Source organism: Protomyctophum parallelum (genome assembly GCF_964188405.1).
Source record: "Protomyctophum parallelum genome assembly, chromosome: 13".
Classification (NCBI taxonomy): Eukaryota; Metazoa; Chordata; class Actinopteri; order Myctophiformes; family Myctophidae; genus Protomyctophum; species Protomyctophum parallelum.
In genome coordinates, this window is record NC_139708.1 from 47,035,012 (window position 1) to 47,052,794 (window position 17,783).

Sequence of the window (17,783 nt, forward strand, 5' to 3'; positions counted from 1 at the left end):
CTCCTGCCTTTATTTTCTTCTTTCTAATGATTTGATCGGCCCAAAATATTGTGTTCATTGTCATGATTCGTCACGATCCGAGTTGGCTTTGTCCGCGGCGTAACCGTCTTTAAATAAATACTTTAAGAAATGCCTATGAGGAAAATGAACGGCGATTTCTTTTCCGGGTCTCTCGAGGGGGGGCGGGACTGCGACGCTCTATTGGGCGGACTACTTAAGCCTACTAGACTGCATGCTCTTCCTGCCTTCCTTCAAGGACTATATCTAAAGAGGACGAGAAGCGAAGACCGTACGGTGGACGCCATGTTGCTCCATGGAAGGAAAGAAACATGCGCAGTTGAGACCTGCAGGAAGTTGTATACATGCCCAAATTTGTGCATATTAAAGGATTTGAGTTTAAGAAAATGTCTCTCATCCAATATGTCTTTGTTTTCATCAGCAGGCCGGCCCGTTTGCTTTGAATACTTCCGGATTAAGGATTAAAGGCCTTTAAACCCTTGTTTTCAATTTGTATTGAAAGCAGAGAATAAAGATGCATGGAGCTATAGTAGCATTATAGAGAAAAGCCATGCAGTTCCACAATATATTGTCTATTTTTTAAGCTGGACACAAAGCTGTGCCAAAATAACCTCAAGCTCTCTTTTTTTCTACGCATGTCAACATGCATGCCCAACATTTGAACTTTTCAACCAATCTGTACATGCAAGTTCGATTTGATTTGACTTTTGTAGACAATAAACAGTGTAATTATGTGGGGTTTTGATGCATTGTTTCCCTCAGTGGTGTAATAAAGGTGCATTGAATGTCCTCTGTCTTTCCCCATTGTGATTTCCAGGCCTGGCCTCTGTTGCCGACTTGCATCGTTCCCAATGGGAACCGGTCTAGTAAATTATTATAATACATTTTAATACATTGTAATATTTTGGCTAAAGTGTAGATTCTTGTCCTAACACAAACATTAAATATGTAGACGAGCAAATTGGCATTTTTTGTCCTACACAAATGATGATAATAGCGCCACTCACTTCACACGGGTGTGATTTTTTAAATATAATGCATTATTATAAGGGGTCATTGGGTGCTTTAAGTAAGAACAACGTTTTTTCTACTCCTCATTACTTTACTTAAGCAGCAAGTATGTAATATAATACTGACCTTAAAGGGACACTTCACCCTTTTTGCAAAAAAATATATGTTAATGACGTTTAGAAGCTTTAGATCACTTTCCTGGGGGTATTTATGTGTGTAATATGTGGTTTTAGTTATTTTAGATTGTAGCAGTGAGCCTGTTGTCTCTGATGTCATGGACACTGGTCTCACTACCTTCCTGGACTACAATTCCCATAATTCTTTGGTGCACTGCTCCTCCTTGCGGATAGGGGGAGAGCTGTCTTACTGAGACAACATGTAGTCCAGGAAGGAAGTGAGCCCAGTCAGTGTCCATGACATCAGAGACAACAGGCTCACTGCTACAATCTAAAATATCTAAAACCACATATTACATACATAAAGCCCCCCAGGAAAGTGTTCTAAAGCTTCTAAACGTCATTAACATATATTATTTTGCAAAAAGGGTGAAGTGTCCCTTTAATATAAGGCATTATACCAGTAAGATCCCAGGCGAGAAGTGCATTGGCCATATATGGAGCTTATGTAGAGTGTCCAGGGTGTGATGAGGTCAGATCAACATATGGGATGTCAGAACAGGTCAGCTCCATATATCAAGTCCAAGTCACCTTTATTTATTTAGCACATTTAAGGAGGGAGTACAACATGACATGACTCGAATGTTGTAGAGTGTAAACATACACATTGGTTCTGTTCTTTGGCAGGTTCAGAACCCTAGAACACTAAACCCAACTTTTGTCACATCATCACTAAACCCAGCAGGTATATTTTACCCCCTATGTATAATATATTCCATGAGAACTATTTATCATCGAAATATATTAAAGTACAGCAATACATGACAATTTGAGGTATTCTTCTGCAATATTTCAACATGATATTTCTCCCCCAAAATGAAACTTTCATATCATGAAAGGGAACAAAATAAAAAAAGATTGAGCTGGGAACTTCTCCTTTGGTCCAGTCAAGAAAAAGAAAGAAAAGAAAAAGCCCATTGTGGGAGTATATGGGATTTATCACAAGTTTAACCTGGGTGAAATTCACCCTAAATTGGTTGAAAAGCCTGTAAAACAAAAGACAAGGGATGTCATGTGGGAAGGGAAACAAACCTAGCATCTGTGATGTAGACTGAGCATCATGAAGCTATACCCAAGGACCCCACCTCAGATATCAGCAACATTATCAGAATCAGAATCTATTCAGAATACATAAAGCACATGAAATACCGTTTCCCCTCAGTTATTGGCAGTGCAACATAAAACGTAGAACCTATTGAACCCATTCTGACCTGAGATCAGATTCATACGAGGTTTCCGCCGGACACACACTGGTCTGATGAACCCATTCTGACCTGAGATCAGATTCTAGAAATGTCAGTCGCTCTTCGATTTTTCAAAAATAGCAGACCTACAAGCTCGTATCGCGCCACTCGGTGGCGCGATATGAGCTTGTAGATCTGCTATTTTTAAATAGCTAAAGCATAACATGATGCTGACACCAAAATGGGTGCCCGGTCAGAATGGGTTAAGAAACATAAACAGCCAAAAACTAAAAACATGGACAAACATTTAAAAATCACACATGAAAAACACATAAACATAATTTGTCTGTGTGAAAATCACCCGGGCAAGGTGTTCTGTAGGGTTAAAGCTTTTGGGAGAGAGATGCTCAGCGTCAGAAAACAGTTACAGGCAGTATAGCTCTAATCATGCGTAATCTTTGCTTTTATTTGGTTGAGTGTTCAAATGGGGTTATCATAATATGATAACCCCATTGAACACTCAACCAAATAAAATAAAATATTCTGATATTATCAGAATACAGAAGCTGAGAGTCGAACTCAAAGCAAACTTGACACTGCAGTGCATAATATAACTTGGGAGTGTTGACACAGATACATGTATTGAAGAAAAATCAAGACCGACACTTCCCAAATTGTCTTAACTGGAAACATCTGAGAAACATTTTGTTAAGTCTCCAACATCATTTGAATATGTGTACTGTACGAAATGAGCAAATCCGTTTCTATGGAAACTGATCCATTTTGCTTTCCCCACTTGATTCCCCACTGCATTCTCTTCCATAGCTCTCCCTCTCCGGTGTAAGATATAGAGTAGGGGTGGCCTCTTTTCAAAAAATGTCTCTCTCTCTTTCTGAATCGGAGGGTGGGTGGGTGTCTGTCCACATATGACACATTCAGAGTGGAACGAAACGAGGGGGTGGCAACAGGAGATACAGCACAGAGTCTTCTAGGTATAGCAGAAAACACAGAGGTAAATCCGGGACATGCAGCTCACAGGAACGAAATGAAAGGAGAAATGAACTGTTCTGGAAGTTCTGCTGCCGTTATAGATTCTATTTGCAAGGCAACAAGCAAAACATAATAACATGTTCTATTGTTGAGGGGGGCTATGTCCAGCTTTTGGTGTTTGTGTAAACAGAAACGTTGAAGACGAAGGTGAGGACGCAAATTCTAATTGGCCGGAATGAGATGATGTACTGTATGATGATAAGAGCACCCTGCACTTTTCACACGGGTCACGGGTGTGATTTTGTTTCTAACCCATTCTGACCTGAGATCAGATTCATACGAGGTTTCCGCCGGACACACACTGGTCTGATGAACCCATTCTGACCTGAGATCAGATTCTAAAAATGTCACAGTCGTTCTTCGATTTTTAAAAAATAGCAGACCTACAAGCTCGTATTGCGCCACTCGGTGGCGCGATACGAGCTTGTAGATCTGCTATTTTTAAATAGCTAAAGCATAACATGATGCTGACACCAAAATGGGTGCCCGGTCAGAATGGGCTAATATAGACATTCTTTGCAAACATATACTGTACGTGCGCACTTTTATACTTTTATAATGACTGTTATATAAGGTCAAGTATAGATGCATTTTCATTTGCTTTTAACAATGCATAGGCTACTTGCAGCTATAAGCACTCATAAGTAAGTACTCATAATGATTTATAACAACAATCATAACACATAAAGCATTTATTGCGACCGAAGGGTCGCAGTTTTAATGGCCTATAGTAAGTAGAGTACAAAACTCTGATGCTGGCATTCAAAGCAACCACAGGTGTGGCACGTACCCCATGTCTTGCTGATCGACCCTACAAACCCTCAGATCCGTGCACTCAGATCAGCCGATGCAGGGAAGCTGGAAGTACCTTCGCTAAAAACGCTGAGACAATTAACGCTCCACACGTCCCAATCACCCATCAGGTGACTAGTCTCATGCACTCTTTACCTGATCAGGTGACTATAGTCTCATGCACTCTTTACCTGATCAGGTGACTATAGTCTCATGCACTCTTTACCTGATCAGGTGACTATAGTCTCATGCACTCTTTTTACCTGATCAGGTGACTATAGTCTCATGCACTCTTTACCTGATCAGGTGACTATAGTCTCATGCACTCTTTACCTGATCAGGTGACTAGTCTCATGCACTCTTTACCTGATCAGGTGACTAGTCTCATGCACTCTTTACCTGATCAGGTGACTATAGTCTCATGCACTCTTTACCTGATCAGGTGACTATAGTCTCATGCACTCTTTACCTGATCAGGTGACTATAGTCTCATGCACTCTTTTCCTGATCAGGTGACTATAGTCTCATGCACTCTTTACCTGATCAGGTGACTGTAGTCTCATGCACTCTTTACCTGATCAGGTGACTAGTCTCATGCACTCTTTACCTGATCAGGTGACTATAGTCTCATGCACTCTTTTCCTGATCAGGTGACTATAGTCTCATGCACTCTTTACCTGATCAGGTGACTATAGTCTCATGCACTCTTTACCTGATCAGGTGACTATAGTCTCATGCACTCTTTACCTGATCAGGTGACTATAGTCTCATGCACTCTTTACCTGATCAGGTGACTAGTCTCATGCACTCTTTACCTGATCAGGTGACTAGTCTCATGCACTCTTTACCTGATCAGGTGACTATAGTCTCATGCACTCTTTACCTGATCAGGTGACTATAGTCTCATGCACTCTTTACCTGATCAGGTGACTAGTCTCATGCACTCTTTACCTGATCAGGTGACTAGTCTCATGCACTCTTTACCTGATCAGGTGACTATAGTCTCATGCACTCTTTACCTGATCAGGTGACTATAGTCTCATGCACTCTTTACCTGATCAGGTGACTATAGTCTCATGCACTCTTTACCTGATCAGGTGACTATAGTCTCATGCACTCTTTACCTGATCAGGTGACTATAGTCTCATGCACTCTTTACCTGATCAGGTGACTATAGTCTCATGCACTCTTTACCTGATCAGGTGACTGTAGTCTCATGCACTCTTTACCTGATCAGGTGACTATAGTCTCATGCACTCTTTACCTGATCAGGTGACTATAGTCTCATGCACTCTTTACCTGATCAGGTGACTGTAGTCTCATGCACTCTTTACCTGATCAGAGCGGCTCTTTCCTGGCTTCTCTCCTGCTGTGCGGACGTGCACCGCTGCTGTCTCCCTACCTCGCTCACTGCTAACGTGCTGCTCAACGAAGTTTTTGCAAATCCCACCACCGCCTCCCCAGCATCCACCTGTATACAGGCTCTGTTTCTAGATCCCCATACATGGGGGTTTTATTCATTCCCTGTAATTCTACTTGGCTTATAATTTAACTAAAATGTTAATGTTACAGGGAATGAATATAGGGACAGAGCCCTGACGCCAATCTATGCTTCATATATCTATGCTCTCAATACATATTCTAAATTCACTCGAAGAGTTGTCTGACTGAACTTGCCCTAGCCTCGACCTCCTAGCATAGGCTCAATTTATGTAACTTAAATAGCACTTTATGCGTAGACATAACACTCTATAGTGTACTATACACTTATAGTTTATATTATATATTTATATTAGATAGATATTCCACTGTTAGGTTCTTAGCTTATACGTATGATTCATATTTTTTATGTATTTGATGTATTACCATGTTTTTTGTTCTTGCTTACTGTAAATCACCCTGGATTAAGAGCATATCTGCTAAATGCCTAAATTGTAAATTGTACGTGAGCCTTAATTCACACAATCCTTGGCTTTTACTGAACTTGTGCATTTGGCTTTATCCTATACAAGTTATATATTAGTAGTTATTCTGAGCCAGCATGTGTACAGTCTGTACAGTGTACACTAATACACACATCACCTTGGATAAAGTCTCATCAGCGCCATTTGTGACCTACATCTAGGCCTATAGGGAACATGCATGACAGATCCACTTGATCATATCAATCACAGACAGAACTCCCCTAGAAGGGTCAGGAATTAAGCTTCAAATGTATAATCTGTGGCCAGTACAGTACAGTACATAACATAAACCAGCTGTAAGAAGAAAAAAAACAGTAAAAGCTTAAATGAATTTAATGAAACAAGTATATAAATAAACTTGTTTATCAGGGGGAAACACACGTCGGAAGTATAGCCTCTGATCTAACCATAACCAATAAATGGATTGGTTATGTAAAAAAAACAACGTTCTAAAGAGCAGATATGTGCCCTCCAGGCTGAGCAGAGAGCTGTCAGTGCCACACAGGGATATAGCGTGTACTTAGTTGACAGTCAGTTCTGACAGTTCTGACGTCCTCACTGCTCCACCAGCAGAAATCCCCATACCATATGGCTCTATACTGTGTGCTGGGGGGGGGGGGGGGGGGAACGCAAATGTGATTTTATTTGTTACATATAGGCTATATTTGCATTGGCGTGACCATGGTAAAGCAAAATAATGTATGATCTATCATCCTTTTAGAGTATAGTCAGTCAAATCCTCTGATTTAAATGAATCCCCAGGATCTTACTGTGTGTGTGTGTGGACTGTGGGTATATACACTTTGTCTTTATACCAGGCCAAATTGGTTTCCAACGATGCATACCATAGTTTATCTTCCTCCTTTCTCACCTGTTGCAGTACCAATATTTTCCCTTGATAAAGTGTAAGTTATGAATGTTGACCGTCATGCACAAAACACATGTAATCTCATTCACTTTTTAGATGAACGCACCAGGTGTGATGATGAAAACAGTGCCACAGCTTAACGACGCAGAGGAGAAGGTGATAGACAGGCCCTTATACCTCTTACCCTTTCCTCCTCTCCTCTCCCTATATATTATTTTATCATTTCATTTAATCTCTTCTTTCTTTCTTTCTTTCTCTTTTCCACTCATGTTTCTCCTTTGCTCCCCTTCCTCTCCTCTGCTCTCCTCTCTCCTGTCCGTGCCACCCTCCCCCTCGAACCCACATGCTCTGCAGAGCTAGGGCAGATTGACACAGCGTTTCCAGGAGAGTGCAGCGCACAGTATTATAGGACACAGGAATAATGTGAAGGATCTGGAGGAGGACAACAAGAGGGAAAATAATTATATACAAATCAACGATGACAATGGAATAAGAAAAGGAGCTCAGAAAGGAGAAGTGGGTGACGTTTCTTTTCTCCAAGGAACACAAAACAGAGACTTAAGAATATGGAGCCTTTGCCATGAACACTGACTGCAGGACAGGCTAGTATTCAATATAATTACTGAAGCCACAAATTCAAACGGAAAAGATGTGTAGTTACGTGGAATAAAAGGGCAACACTCTTATAGGGTGAGTATTATATTTTATCCAATAATCCCAATAATCCATGTAGAAATGTCACTTGTTAAGAGTTACTGTGTTATATCAGATTGTTTATTTTAAGGAACTTGAAATGCAGACCTCCTACACCTACAGTACATACAGTACAGTAAGCTGTGGTTTTGTTTGTGCGAAAGTTTAGGCTTTCATCAGAACTGCACACAACTCAATGTACAGTGACAGTGTCACCTGAAGCACCATGGAAACTTGCAGTAATTATGATCATGCAGACAGTCAGACTACTCTGCAAATCTGCCTGTCACCTGTGAGACACATCAGGAATACACAATTCACGTTTGTATATATGACCTAATATCTAATTGATATACACTAATTGCCTGCAGTGAAAGTTTGTCACTTACAATAGTGGTCAAATAAAAATAAGATCAATTGTATACTATGATTGATAAGTTTTGATTTGTTGTATTTTTGAGACTTAATTGAGGCTATATATGAAACAAAATAAAATTGCTGCTTCTGGAAGCACATACTCAAGAAGGTGGTGAAAAGGACACTAAAGAAAGGTTTTTCTACTTGGAAAGAGAGTATTTAGTAAATAGAGGGTGCACTACTAGACCAATGAAAGGTTTTTCTACTTGGAAAGAGAGAGCATGTATTTAGTAAATAGAGGGTGCACTACTAGACCAATGAAAGGTTTTTCTACTTGGAAAGAGAGAGCATGTATTTAGTAAATAGAGGGTGCACTACTAGACCAATGAAAGGTTTTTCTACTTGGAAAGAGAGAGCATGTATTTAGTAAATAGAGGGTGCACTACTAGACCAATGAAAGGTTTTTCTACTTGGAAAGAGAGAGCATGTATTTAGTAAATAGAGGGTGCACTACTAGACCACTGAGCTATAGGCTACCTATAAACAGTTATCCCAAGCCTCCTTGACCATGATGCCAATTTGCAGATACAGTATGTGGACAACTGGACAAGTAGCTTATTAAAGGACCACTTCACCACTTTTCAACCTATCTTCATATAATACTAATAGGTCCTCACTAATAATCCTGAAAAGAATGCCGCTAATTTTTTCTACTCGGTCTGTGTCTGTGGGCAGTTCAGAAACCGTCTTCCAGTGACATCATCGATAGGGAATACAAGCTAATAGAAACTGCAGGCTTTCTAGTCCTGAAAAGTTGCAATGCGAAAATGGAAGCCATCGTTCTCACGATAATCAAAATCTAAACATTTTTGTAAAATAGATATTGTTTATAAAAAAATCTGCCTAATGATGATGTCACTGGAAGACGGTTTCTAAACTGCCCACAGCCCTCCTATGAGACACAGACTGAGTAGAAGAAAATCGTGCCATTTTATCATGATTATTAGTGAGGACCTATTATATGAAGATAGGTTGAAAAGTGGTGAATCACTGGAGGCAACATTTATTGAACTGCCATAACAGCGACATGGTGCAAATGTTGTCTCTTATACATACACCAACAGCGCTAATGTTATTTCTGGAGTCTATTCATAGTTCAGTATTGACTGAAAGTGTGACACATATAGACACATTTGTTTTAGATTTGACAACAGAAAATTGTTCAAGTGTAATTGAAGGTAAAACGTAAGAGTGAATGTTGAAAGTTTGTTGAAAGTTACATTTATAGGGCTATCTAGGATGTAGCCTATATAACCTTTGTGGAGATGCATACTCAGTGAAACTATATTATGCCCCATTTATTTGTGCGTGCGTGCGTGCGTGCGTACATATGTATATAATTTATACTTATATAGGTATAATATAGTATATTCCGCCAGTCAGCCGGCTAGCGGTCGACCCTGGCAGCTGATCTGAGTTGCTGACTGTGACAAACATGGAAGGGACAGAGACCGACAGTTATAGAGATCTCCATACATACAGTATATGGGCATGACCATATTATATGAATGAATATCGAATATTGAAATATTGAATGGAGCAACTTAAAAACTGTCTGGGGTGTTCACATAAGCCTGAGTAGACGATACAATGACCAAAAGTTTTTTTTTAAGTGAAATATCCCTTTAAATACAATTTTGAGGTATTTTTTTTTTACTTTACTCAAGTATTTCCAATTTCTAATATGTTTACTTCTACTTCTAGTTACTTTGTATATTTTGATTATTATTACAAAACATACATTAACCACTTCAGCCCATACTGTAGCAACTCATAATGTAATAGCAACTCATAATGTAATAAGGGCTCAAAAAGGCTCATAATGTAATAAGTTAAATGTAATAAAAACTCATAATCATGAGCGAGCAAAATCATGAGCGCATAACGTAATAACAGATTTTTCAAAAAAAGACGTGTTACATTATGAGTTGCCTTAATAGGCAGCTCATGATGTAATAAAAGTTCATAATGTAATAATGGCCCATATTGGTGAGAAAAGTCTTACACTGTCATTGTTATTACCTCTGTTGACAAATGTAGACTTTCATATGGCCCATATAGTCTTACACTGTCATTGTTATTACCTCTATTGACAAATGTAGACTTTCATATGGCCCATATAGTCTTACACTGTCATTGTTATTACCTCTGTTGACAAATGTAGACTTACATATGGCCCATATAGTCTTACACTGTCATTGTTATTACCTCTGTTGACAAATGTAGACTTCCATATGGCCCATATAGTTTTACACTGTCATTGTTATTACCTCTGTTGACAAATGTAGACTTACACATGGCCCATATAGTCTTACACTGTCATTGTTATTACCTCTGTTGACAAATGTAGACTTTCATATGGCCCATATAGTCTTACACTGTCATTGTTATTACCTCTGTTGACAAATGTAGACTTTCATATGGCCCATATAGTCTTACACTGTCATTGTTATTACCTCTGTTGACAAATGTAGACTTCCATATGGCCCATATAGTCTTACACTGTCATTGTTATTACCTCTGTTGACAAATGTAGACTTACATATGGCCCATATAGTCTTACACTGTCATTGTTATTACCTCTGTTCACAAATGTAGACTTTCATATCGTCACCTTATTAAACTAATTAAACTAAAAATATGAAAAAATATGACTATTGACATACAAATGTAACATGTAAGGATAAAATGACTTGGGCCAATATCTGAACATGCCATTTTAACTTAGGCAATTATAAACGTTATTTAGGCCAAATTACTTCTGCAGTAAGTGACTTAGGCAAAATGTTTTATTCCAATTATTTTTAATGAACCATGGTTTAGGGTCAGCCACAGAGTGTTTAAAATAATATCAGAGAACAAAGACATTTGACACTGAAGGGGAGTGAATGGGAGTGAATTTGGAGTGAATGGGAGTGAATGAGAGGTACTGTTACTATGGGACTGAATGGGACTAAATGGGACTGAATGGGAGTGAATGGGAGGTACTGTTACTATGGGACTGATACTATGGGACTGAATGGGAGTGATTGGGACTGAATGGGAGTGAATGGGACTGAATGGGAGGTACTGTTACTATGGGACTGATACTATGGGAGTGAATGGGACTGAATGGGAGTGACAGTCCCATAGTAACAGTACCTCCCATTCACTCCCTCACTCCCATTCACTCCCATTCACTCCCATTCACTCCCATTCACTCCCTTTCACTCTCAATGGGAGTAAATGGGAGTGACAGTCCCATAGTAACAGTACCTACCATTCACTCCCATTCACTCCCTTTCACTCTGAATGGGAGTGAATGGGAGTGACAGTCCCATAGTAACAGTACCTCCCATTCACTCCGATTCAGTCCCATTCACTCCCCCATTCACTCCCATTCACTTTTATTCACTCCCATTCAGTCACATAGTAACAGTACACCCCATTCACTCCCATTCAGTCCCATTCACTCCTATCGTGTCAGTCCCATAGTAACAGTACCTCCCATTCAGTCACATGCCCTCCCATTCACTCCCATTCAGTCCCATTCACTCCCATAGTATCAGTCTCATAGTAACAATACCTCCCATTCACTCCCATTCACTCCCATGCACTCCCATAGTATCAGTCCCATAGTAACAGTACCTCCCTTTCACTCCCATTATATCAGTCCCATAGTAACAGTACCTCCCATTCACTCCCATTCAGTCCCATAGTATCAGTCCCATAGTAACAGTACCTCCCTTTCACTCCCATTCAGTCCCATTCACTCCAATTCTATCAGTCCCATAGTAACAGTACCTCCCATTCAGTCCCATTCACTCCCATTTTGAAAGGTGTGTTAAAATGGCACATTTTATTATGACTTAGGCAAAATAATATGGCCTAAGTCTCCCTCTTGACATAGGCCATTGTTTTAATAGGGTGTAACAGGAAGGCCTTTTACATTAGGGCTCGGGCGATTTTACCAGAGGTGGCCAGCATCACCAGGTGGTGATTTAGGCCCCAAAAACTTTTTTGGCAAAAAATGACTTAGGCAATTAGTTTAATAAGGTGACAATATGAAAGTCTACATTTGTCAACAGAGGTAATAACAATGACAGTGTAAGACTATATGGGCCATATGAAAGTCTACATTTGTCAACAGAGGAAATAACAACGACAGTGTAAGACTATAAGGGCCATATGGAAGTCTACATTTGTCAACAGAGGTAATAACAATGACAGTGTAAGACTATATGAGCCATATGGAAGTCTACATTTGTCAACAGAGGAAATAACAACGACAGTGTAAGACTATAAGGGCCATATGGAAGTCTACATTTGTCAACAGAGGTAATAACAATGACAGTGTAAGACTATATGGGCCATATAAAAGTCTACATTTGTCAACAGAGGTAATAACAATGACAGTGTAAGACTATATGGGCCATATGAAAGTCTACATTTGTCAACAGAGGTAATAACAATGACAGTGTAAGACTTTTCTCACCAATATGGGCCATTATTACATTATGAACTTTTATTACATTATGAGCTGCCTATTAAGGCAACTCATAATGTAACACGTCTTTTTTGAAAAATCTGTTATTACGTTATGCGCTCATGATTTTATTACATTATGAGCTGATTATTACATTATGAGTTTTTATTACATTTAACTTATTACATTATGAGCCTTTTTTTAGCCCTTATTACATTATGAGTTGCTATTACATTATGAGTTGCTACACATACACATTTTGGCCATTTGAAAATATTTTCAAAAGATTTGTACACATTTGAAACCCTGAAATGGGACATTTACAAGTACTTTTACTTTTGGTACTTCAAGTACATTGTGATGCCAATGTACTTGGCATCTATTTCTTTCATGGCACAACTTGTGGAAAAAATTAAAGAATAACAGAAAATTCTGTTTTAGACTGTTCTGTTCTATAGTGGGGGCGGGCGGCAGTGTCGAAGTGTCCTTGAGAACTGCTCTTGATGCGTGCCTTAAAGGACCACTTCACCACTTTTCAACCTATCTTCATATAATAGGTCCTCACTAATAATCATGAGAAAATGGCAAGATTTTTTTCTACTCAGTCTGTGTCTCATAGGACGGCTGTGGGCAGTTTAGAAATCTCCAGTGACATCATCATTGGGCAGATTTATTTTTAAACAAGATTCTTTTTTACAAAAATATTCATGAGAACGATGGCTTCCATTTTCGCATTGCAACTTTTCAGGACTAGAAAGCCTGCAGTTTTTATTAGCTTGTATTCCCCATCGATGATGTCACTGGAATACGGTTTCTGAACTTCCCACAGCCCACCTATGAGACACAGACTGAGGAGAAAATAATTGCACCATTTTTTCATGATTATTAGTGAGGACCTATTATATGAAGATAGGTTGAAAAGTGGTGAAGTGGTCCTTTAATTAGGCTAGTCAATCTAAGGTTTTACCAAAAATAAATTGCAATAGTAATCGTACAAGGTTTTTTATGATCCGTAGGGTCATCTAAATATTAAAAATTGTTGTATTGAAAAACTGTGGTAAATTCAGAGGTTGAAAGTTGGGGTACCATTAAAAACCATATTATATAAGGCAAACATTTCCATTTTTAATTATATACTTTAATTAGCATGTGATGTGTCAAACTAGGGGTTATTCATGATTATGAATCATCAATGCAAGCATTAGTTTTGCACGAAAAACTATTTTGCTTTGTTTCTATTTAGATTGACTGGCCTACCATGGTTTAATAGATTGACTGGCCTATAGCATGGTTTGCTCTGCCATCGGTGTGTGTGAATGGGTGAATGTGAAATACAAATACAATGTAAAGCGCTTTGGAGAAAAGTGCTATATCTAAAGAAAATGATCAGAACAGCTTAATTTTGTCTTGTTTTGGTGCAGTGGAAAACCAAACTGGATAGTTAAATAAAAAATAAATAAACAGATTCGTGTTATGCAGACACATTTCTGTAATGTGCATCCATTTGGTGAGAGCTGGGACTCAACCAGCTTGGCTTAATTCCAGCAGTGCCCTTAAGTGATGACATCAATGAAACAATGCAGCAATCTAAACAGTGCTTTCATCCAAAAATGAAGAATCACTGACCTGGTTTAATCCACAACTGTTTGTAGCTATAATGCCAGAATTAAATCTTGTATTAGCCTATACTTGTTCTTTTTTTTTTTTTTTTTGCAACGTTAGAATCCAAGTGTTTACATACTGTACTGTAAGTAGCCTAACGCTGCAAGAAGAAACCATATACTCCAATAATCAAGGTTTATTTGTCACTACTATTAAAGGTAAAAGAAGAGAAATGCAATTATGTGGGGTTCTATAATAATACAATAACATTCAATGACAATAATAATAAAAAGACAAACTAAGATATGATCAAAACATAAAATATGAAGAAGCCTTCAGTGATATTCACATCAGCATAGCATAATATGGGCAGTAAAACGTGTATAATTATACTGTATAAATGTGCAATGGGGCATAAAGCACATACATGTGCCATAAATAAGGCATATCTCTGCGGTGTTATACAGTGGCAGTCTGTAAAACCTCTCCATTCTTAATGGACAGATATGATTCCAATATGATGCAATGATTGCTAAGTCTGAGGTCATACTAGTCTGTATAAATCGTCGCTCTCAGGTGGAAAGCTGGTACAGTTTGTCCAAAACCTTTACTTTTCAGGACATTAAAAAAGAACCGATAGAATATGGTATAATGTCAATGGATCCACATATACTGTAGAATAGATATTGTTTAGTCACTTTCCCAAAGGTTTTCAAAAACTACAGTATAAGATCTACAAGCTCACAAGGCGTCACATGATTGTATTCTGTCTTTCGGTGCTTTTGCACAACACTGTCGATATGATTAAGTATACAATGTATAGGGCATTTAAACATTAAAAATGTGTGTGTGTTATATTATACATTTTTGAGTGGTGCAACCACTCCAAAGAACAGCAATGTCCATGTTAAACTGTTAACCTATGTGTGTGTGTGTGTGTGTGACTATGAGTACCAGTAGGGACAAAAGTGGCGCTGTTGTGCCAGAAACAGAGAGAGAGATAATGCTGCACTGTTGCCTGCTAATGAGAGAGAGAGAGAGATGGGGGGGGGGGGGGGGGGGGCAGGGGGAAAGGGGAGAGGGGAGTTGCACCACTCAGTTCACACGGGTGTGATTAATGCCTGGAGTGTTTTCAAAGGGCATTCGTATAGTCGGACGTATACCGGTAATTTTTGTATTGAGATGAAATAGTTGTAAATAGCTCTGGTGAGACCAGAGCAGACTCTAGACCAGTATGAGATCCCAGATGTTTGGAGGGGCAGCTGCATGTCTTTGAGACCAGAGCAGACCCTAGACCAGTATGTGATCCCAGATGTTTGGAGGGGCAGCTGCATGTCTTTGAGACCAGAGCAGACCCTAGACCAGTATGTGATCCCAGATGTTTGGAGGGGCAGCTGCATGTCTTTGAGACCAGAGCAGACCCTAGACCAGTATGTGATCCCAGATGTTTGGAGGGGCAGCTGTCTTTGTAGACCAGAGCAGACCCTAGACCAGTATGTGATCCCAGATGTCTTTGTTTGTAGCCTATTAGCAGTGGGACAAAGTACTCAACGCCAGTAGGCCTACATGGAGTATTCAAGTACTGTTACTCCTAGTCCTAGTTTGCTTCTTGATATTGCTTCATTCTTTTGCCTTTAAAAAATATATATCATTATTAATTCAGGCAATTTTATCAGGTAAGTAGGAGCAATTGGACAATTTTATTTTAATAACAACAAAAACCCAGACAAACAAACATAATATATCAGTATACAGTATATATATATCAGTAGGATATCAGACAATGGGAGGTGAGAATGATTCATATAAATGTATTTATAATTATAAAATGTAGTGTAGTCAAAAGTGCAATATTTGTGCTTTGAAATAGAGTGAAAGTCATATCACGTCAAGTATCCAAAAAAGTACAGATACTCAAAAACGTTGCTTACTGTAAGCTAGTACATTACTCAAGTAGACTAGTATAGTATAGACTACTGTAATTAGATGTAAACCCAGGGCCTCTTCAATGGTGATTACCTCTGCCAATTTGTATGTGTTTTAGGAGATGGAGCCCTTCTTTCTCATGTTAACCCATTCTGGGCGGGAACCCCTTTTTGTGTTTTAAGAATGATGTTATACTTTAGCTATTGAAAAATAGCAGATCTCCAAGCTCATAGCGCGCCACCGAGTGGCACGCTATGAGCTTGTAGGTCTGCTATTTTTTTTTTATTGTGAAAATGTGCCTCAAATCATTGAATATATATTCTTGGGAGGTCCCTGGAACAACATATTTTCCAATGGTGGTCGGCGGCCAACTACATAATATTTTTGGGGGTCCTTGACATGAACATGTTTGAGAACGGCTGACATAGAAACAGAAGGTATTTCAGAAAACTGCCATGATTTAGAAGACAATTTATTTATTTCGATGTCAAGTCTAAATGGGTTAAATCCCAACCACCTCCTCAACACTCCCACAACCAATCTGCCGGTGTCCCCTGTTCCCTCTGCTCTCAGTGTCCCGCTCCATCCCGTAGAACAGATACAGTACATATAATAATAATAATAATAATATAAGATACAGTACATATGCCTCACATATGGCCATAGCTAATAACTGTGGCTGGCAGGGAGAGCTGAATCGGCTGCCATCTCAACGTTAGCCTCGGAAACTGGCAGGGTTTTTTTCGTTAGCTGAATATATACTGGCAGTATATTTAATTTAATTAAAAATCTTCTATAGGAAATAAATGTTTTCATTGAAGAATCTCTCCATAGAATCTCTCCATAATGTCATCCACTCTTTCCTGCCTTCCTTAAATTGTAGGATGTGTAAGGGGAGAAAGAGTGAATAAAGATGCAAATAAAAAAATGATAAATGGTGAATTTATATAGCGCCTCTATCCAAGGCGCTTTACATCTAAGATTGTGCATTACATTCACACATTCACACACCGATGGCAGCGGAAACCATGCAAGGCACCAAACTGCACATTACAGGAGTAATTAGGGCTTCAGTGTCTTGCTCAAGGACACTTCGACACTAACTCTGGGGGAGCCCACATGGGTTCATCCAGCCACTCTACCCCTGAGCCACCGCCGGGCCATGATTGATTGATAGATTGATTGATTTATTGATAGATTTATTGATTGATTGATTGAAACCTTTATTTCAGGGGAATACCCTGAAAAAGTGCCTGCAGGGTGCAAAGAGGAACATTTAGAACAATGATTTTTACATACATAACTTATAGAAAAACAACAATATACTTTTGTACTTACTACCGCTGCATAGCACACAGAAACATGAAGACCTTGGACATGGAGACAAATGCTTTAACCCATTCTGACCTGAGATCAGATTCATACGAGGTTTCCACTGGACACACACTGGTCTGACGAACCCATTCTGACCTGAGATCAGATTCATACGAGGTTTCCACTGGACACACACTGGTCTGACGAACCCATTCTGACCTGAGATCAGATTCTAAAAAATGTCAGTCGCTCTTCGATTTTTCAAAAATAGCAGACCTACAAGCTCGTATCTGCTTGTAGCTT

The 17,783-nt window shown here is 39.1% G+C and overlaps 1 protein-coding gene across 1 annotated transcript in view; it reads left to right on the forward strand.

Moving 5' to 3' along the window:
* The window catches only part of LOC310869848 (histone H1-like), a gene marked incomplete at both ends in the record, with an annotated part of 720,118 nt that overhangs the window by 428,042 nt on the left and 274,293 nt on the right, over positions 1 to 17,783 (forward strand). The window lies entirely within an intron of this gene.